At 47.7% G+C, this 6,257-nt stretch overlaps 1 protein-coding gene across 1 annotated transcript in view; it reads right to left on the reverse strand.

The window, feature by feature from the left end:
- The window catches only part of Gulp1 (GULP, engulfment adaptor PTB domain containing 1), a 287,228-nt gene extending 282,754 nt beyond the window's left edge, over window positions 1–4,474 (reverse strand). Inside the window, exon 1 of the mRNA XM_004628630.2 lies at window positions 4,128–4,474. The gene's annotated coding sequence lies outside the window, so the exon portion shown is untranslated. The remainder of the gene's footprint in view (window positions 1–4,127) is intronic.
- Between the last annotated feature and the right edge of the window lie 1,783 nt (window positions 4,475–6,257).

Here is a 6,257-nt window from a genome sequence, read left to right on the forward strand (position 1 = left end):
GAAGTCATTTAGAATTATTTTTAAAAGCTATATTAATCCTATATTAAATATAGTGTAAAATACAGTACGGATCATAATTCCTACCAAAATTAACTTGCTTACTTTTATTCTATGAGTGAATGAGAGCAGCTTTTCCAAAACTGTTCTCATGCACCCAATACTGAAAGATAAATCTAACGTTAAACTTACCAGAGCTACACCATTAAATGCAAACAGAAAAGTAACACGCTCCTGAACAATGTGAATCAGTTAACTGTGTTCTGAAGAAAAATATCTTCTAAGCATAAAACAATCACAGCGTATCACAGAAACTGAAGCAGCATATGCCCTGCTTTCTACATTGCATCGTGAAGACTGACTGGGAGTAATTTTCTTCAAAACTAAAGGTCGGATTTCAATTTCATAAACTACTGTTTGGAAGTGGACTTCTATGTTCAAAGTTCACAGCAGTTTTCTTCTTCCAATCTGAATATACATCAGGCTCCCACAGGAACTATCTTAAGCTTCCTGCTTTCTAAATGCACTAAAACAAACACTATTAGCTCACCTCCTTAAATACATTTAGGGACCAGAACTCACCAGTCATGCAATTGGCTTCTGCAACTACCTCTGAGTGTGTTATTTTACTCAAATAAAGTAAATTTTTTATCACTGTGCTCAGTAAAAATGCAAAAAAAAAAAGATTATTTCCATTCCACAATGGAGAAAGGATTTTCAAGGAGAAACTTAAGACATTTTATGATAAAATTATCCTTGAAAGTTCTTTGATGATTCAAAAAGAACATCATTTGTTTTTGGTGATTCAAAAGACACTACTGACAGTTTCACTGCCACTATAAATTCAGCACAACCACTACAACCCATTTACTCTCACTTCCTACAGATTCACTATCGTGATCATGTAAAGCTGAAAACAAAAGCTATCTCTAAGCCTTTACCAAAACATTTTACGCTTTAAACTGATTTGTATTTATTCTGTTTTCTCTATTAAGTTGGCTTGACCATCTGATAGAGTTAAGTGCAATATTCGTGAGTACAACACAATACACTGGAGGATAAGACACAGGTAGTACCCAGGCATGGTACTGCACACCTGTAATCCCAGCACTCTATAGAGGTTGAGCAAGAAGATCATGAGAATGAAGACAGCCTGGACTACAGAGTGAGAGCCTGTCACAAAAGGAAACAAACAAGCTATGGTTCATTTCACTGACTGACAGGTCAAACTAAAAACTAAATATTCCAAAAAATATCTTGTATGGATCAACAACTAGCCAGTTTACACATCATAGATAGCAATACAGACAATAAATGATACACTGGGGAAATATTTAATAAATGATTAAGATGCACAAATCAACAGATCTGAGAAGTTTTGTTGTAAGATTGAAACACAGTAACAATGGCTCATAATAGGCATGTAATATATATCGGTTGAATCATGTAATGAATAGCTCCAAAATCTATCTTCTAAAGTACTAAGAAAATAGAAAATTTTATTGTATGTCATACATGTATTTTAGTTTTTCAAGTGTTATTGTGAAGGAAGTCACATTTTACAAATATATTTGTTAACTTCTCATAAAGGTAAATTTGAGCATGACTTTAAAAATAACTTGTCTTGATCATACTATACACTGAAATAGTAATGCATTTGACAATTATTTTTTTGTATTGAAAAAATGACTCAGCTTTACGTATAACAAAATCTCACCCAATGTCCTCACCTGTAAAAATTTATAATCAAGCTAAAATTGTGATTAAAAGGTTAAAGCAGTAACTTTTAAAAATTAAAAGTCATTATTATGTATTTATTCTACACATAAATGTTCCTATTAACATCTATAAACTTAACTGAGTGAACTGAGTCAGAAACCCTAGGACCTTTAATTCTAAATGCCTACTAACATTCCTTCTCTTTTATTCTCACAGTGAGCTTGTGATTATGTAAAGGAAAGTTTCTTTACTGGAAAAACTGAACTCACAGTCAGAAAAAGTACTCTGCACAGAGTGATTCATAAAGTCAGTCTCAGGGAGCTGATAGTTCCAACCCTCAACTCAAAAGTCCAGGAGAAATACAAATTGCATTTGTAGTTAATTTTTTTACCCTTCAACTCCCTTACCCACAATAGTAGTCCCGCCTCCCTAAAACACAAAAAAAGTAGACAAACACAAACGACACCTACACATAAAAGAAGGGTCTGAACTGTAGAAAAAGTTTTGAGTTCTGTCAGTTCTGGAATTAGAATTCAGTAAGACTGAGCAAATGTGTGGAATCACCCCACACTTCAATTTGGGTGAAAGAGCAAGATCTTCTATCTGGATCACTTCTGAAGCTCAAAGAAGGCATAATGAATACATTTTCCACTTTAATTCCCTGACCCAAATCCCTGCGATTCGAGAATACCGAAGTGAATTATTCAATTTGGGTTAAGAAAAAAAAAAAAAAAAAAAAGTCTGCTCAAAACCCAAGTGTATAGTTGTTACTGACCATCAAAACAAAGAAGGTCAAAGTCAAGGGAGTGAAGCCGCAGTACACTTACATGGACACTTGCAACGTATTATCACCAAAAAGACCCTGGGCCTGGGCTCTCACACTGAAGCTCTGAGAAGTGAGACGCCCCGCCTTCAACCCTTCTTCCACTCTCCCCGGTCATATGCAGCTGCACTCAGTGTGCTTTGCCAAGAAGACTGATCCTAGTCACCCACAAATCCTCACTGCAAAAGAACCCCCTTGTTGAAGCCCAAGTACCAGCACCAGCGCCTTTCCAATTATCCCTGCAACTTCCCCAGTCTCTTTCGTGCCTGGCTACTGAGCTCAGTCTAGCTTGGCTGCCGGCCAAATTTCTCTCTTGTCAGTCGTAAACTTGGAAAACCCTCCTGGACAGCTCAAGGAGACCTTTTCATCATGCAGGGGAGCAGTACCTTAGCCTGGCCGCTGTTTGCAGCGAACTTGCAGTCACCAGCGACTGTACTTGTCCAGTCGACGGGCTTTCTAACGAGGCTACTAGTTTTTTGGGGGGTGGGAGGCTGGCAGAGAGGAGGCGGTTTGCAAATCTAGAAAACCGCCAATTGCTCTCAAAGAGTTTCCAACCTCCTCCCATTCGCTGTCTCTCAATCTCCTCTCCTTCAGGACCTAATGACCCAAGAGCGCCTGCAGACAACATCACCTCCTGTTCTCCCGCTCGCCCTATACATTAACGAGGTAGCCATAATTAAAACTCTCTCAATCTTCCTTCTCCTCTCAAATGCGGCTGCAATATCCTTTTAAGAGCAGACACAAAATAAATGCTCTACAGCGTTCCCGTGGATCTCACTGTATTCTGTCAAACTCGCAGAATGAAGTAGAACAGTCTGACTGCAAATGGAAGTAAGGCGAGCTAAACTGGGGGACGAAACTAAGACCCTGGGAAGGGGAGCCTGACCGCCGGCGCTCCCGCGGAGTTTGCCCGAGGTGCGGAGGGGCCCGGCCGAGCCCGGCGCGCCAGCCGCGTCCTCCTTACTCTCTCCTGGCACGCTGCGTCCGGCGGCCGCGGCCAGCTTCCTGCTCCAGCCCCATCCAGCGCCGTAAACACATTCCGAGGAAACCGGCCGCCGGCTCCTCCCGCGTGGGGTGCGCGCCGCAGCCTTGGAGCACAAGAGGGGCAGCGCCCGCCCGCTTCGGGGCGCCCGGCGAGCGCGGGGCCCAGGTCTCAGCACCCCGGAACCGGGACCCGCCTGGCCCGGCCGGGCCGCCCAGTGTCCGCGCCTCCCCGCCCCCAGCCCACCTCTGCCCAACAAAGGCGGCCGGAGCCGGCAGAAGTTAGTGGGGGCGGCCGGCTGCGACCGCGACGCTTGTTCCTCGGAGTCCGCGCTCCGCCAGACGGGTCTACCCGCGCGCCCGGGACAAAGTTACCGCACAGCCCGCGCGGGGCGGGGAACCCGGACCTCGCCACGGCCCCGCCGCCCCTCGCCCCGCACCGCGGCGTCAACAGGTCTCCGCCCCCTCTCCGCGCCGCGCGCCCTCCGCGTCCCCCAACCCCGGGTGCGGGGCCCGGCCGATAATCCCACTAGGTGCGGGACCCCACGCCGCGAGCGGCAGAGGCCGGGCGGCAGCCAGAGACCCCACCTCCCGCGCGGCCGTGTACCTTGAGGGGCGCAGAGGTCCGGTACCCGGGGTTCTCGGCTCCGCGCCGTTCCCAGGAGCACAAAGTTTCTCGGCGCCCGCGCGGGCTGGACGCGGTGCCTCCGGCTGAGGTGCCCTCGCTCCTCTTCGCAACCAGCCGAAGCCCGAACTGATGCAGGCAGCGCAGAGGCACGGACTGGGTCGCGAGGGCCGGAACGCGGGGCTCCCCCTCCCGGCCAGACCCCGGCCTGCGCGAGCACCGAGCGCCCGTGCACGCCGGCTGGGGGAGCGGGGCGCAGACGTGATCTAGGGGGGCGCTGCGCACCCCTTCCAGAGCGTACGGAGCTGAGCGGCGCCGCACCCCGCCACGCCCCACCCCACCTCACCCCACCTCCTGCCGAGGCGCTGGAGCTGGACGGTTCCTTCGCTCGCGCGGCTCTCAGCACGACTTCAAAACACCTCCTCTAGGGCTCAGTGGGGGCCGAGCTGCCCCAAGCAAAGCAGGACCCGGAGCACACACGCCTCGCTCAGATCCGTGTCGCGAAAGCGCTGGCGCAGTTGAGCAGTGACAGCAACGCGAGACCCCACCCTGCCTCTTACACTCCACCTGGATCTCTGCACTTTTGATTTCTTTTAACACGACCAGGGCCTCACCCGCCACAACGTACGTACTGCTTCGCTCACAGGCTCACCTCGGAGTCCAGGACTTTTGTGCTGAGGTCCAGAAAAAACGCAACAAAGCCTCTCTGACTCGCAGAGCTGTGTGGGATTAGGGGAGCGGAGGACTGCTGTTCTCCTAGGCGGAGCTTGCCTACAGCGTGAGGGGATCTTTATTAAAGTTTTCGGAGATGTTTCTCGGGACTCAGGGCACTAAATCTGAGCCTGAATGGGAAGATAGATGTACAAAGAGATTTCATGAGGTTAGCATTTATGATGCGTGACGGCTGCATCCAGACCGCAGGATCAGGGAGGCAGCTTCCCTTCCCGTCATCCTCGCTCATCCCTTTGCCCCAGGACACTTCTGCTGGGTTACAGCAGGCGAAAGGAATTAGTGCTTCAACTCCCAGAGGCACCATCGCATGTACTTGCACGGGAGTTAAGATAGAGTAGCGTCAGGCCAGGGGAGGAAGGGACTCCACCCAGATTGCCTTCCCCACTCCGCGCCACACCTTGTAAGTAACTGAGCCAGCTTTCTTCTCCCGGATGCTCTTGAAGTTGAAAAGAATTGCTGCGTGACACTGGCAGCACGTGATCACTAGAAAATGCCTGAGTCTATCACAGTGACCAAAGGAAGACTGTGCTGAGAGGTCACCTCGCTCTACTGTGCTCCCTTGTTTTGCCCACAAAGTGACGTTCAAGAATCTTAAAATGAGGGACTGCCTGCTTGCTTCCCCCACTTCCGGTCGCCCCCGCACCCTCTGGTCCCTCTCTGGGACAGGAGCTTTCTTTCCCTCAATAAATATATTCGACTAAAAAAAAAAAAAAAAAAAAAAAAAAAATCTTAAAATTATTTTCCCCAAATCTCATGGTTAGGAAGTATTAAAGCGAGGTCCAGAAATCAGGCCCCTTGAGAATTGACCCATTGCCCTCTTTTAATTGTCCCCTCCCCGATTACAACCGTTAAGCACACATTTAAAATCACCGTAGAGAAAACATTAATCTGAGGACCATAATAATTGCTAAATAACCATTGAACAACTCATGTATGAAAAATCTAGGACCTGTCAAATAGCTCAGCAGATTAAAGCACCTGCTTAGGTAGACGAAGTGGCCGGGGTTCAATTCCCGGGCCTGCCATGCTGGCTCCGCCACCCCGGGGAGTGCGGAGCCGGCAGTTAATAGTGGGTGTGGTGATATGCCTGTAATCCCACTGCTTGGGAGGCTATAAACAGGAGGATCACTACAAGTCTGATCTACATAGTGAGACCTGGTAGACCCTGTACTAAATACATAAAAAAAAGAAAAGAAAAATCTAACCAATTACATGATCACTTGTTATCAACATGACTATAAAAATACAAACAAGTAAAAAAAAAAATACAAACAAGTGGAAGCTTAGTACTTGGGATAATGGAGCTGACTAAATGCATGAGTTCCTTAAGCTACAAATGTGTGCTTTTCTTTTTGTAGGATTTTCATAGAGAACTCAAGA

This window comes from Octodon degus, unplaced genomic scaffold, assembly GCF_000260255.1.
Source record: "Octodon degus isolate 3935 unplaced genomic scaffold, OctDeg1.0 scaffold00025, whole genome shotgun sequence".
Taxonomy (NCBI): domain Eukaryota; kingdom Metazoa; phylum Chordata; class Mammalia; order Rodentia; family Octodontidae; genus Octodon; species Octodon degus.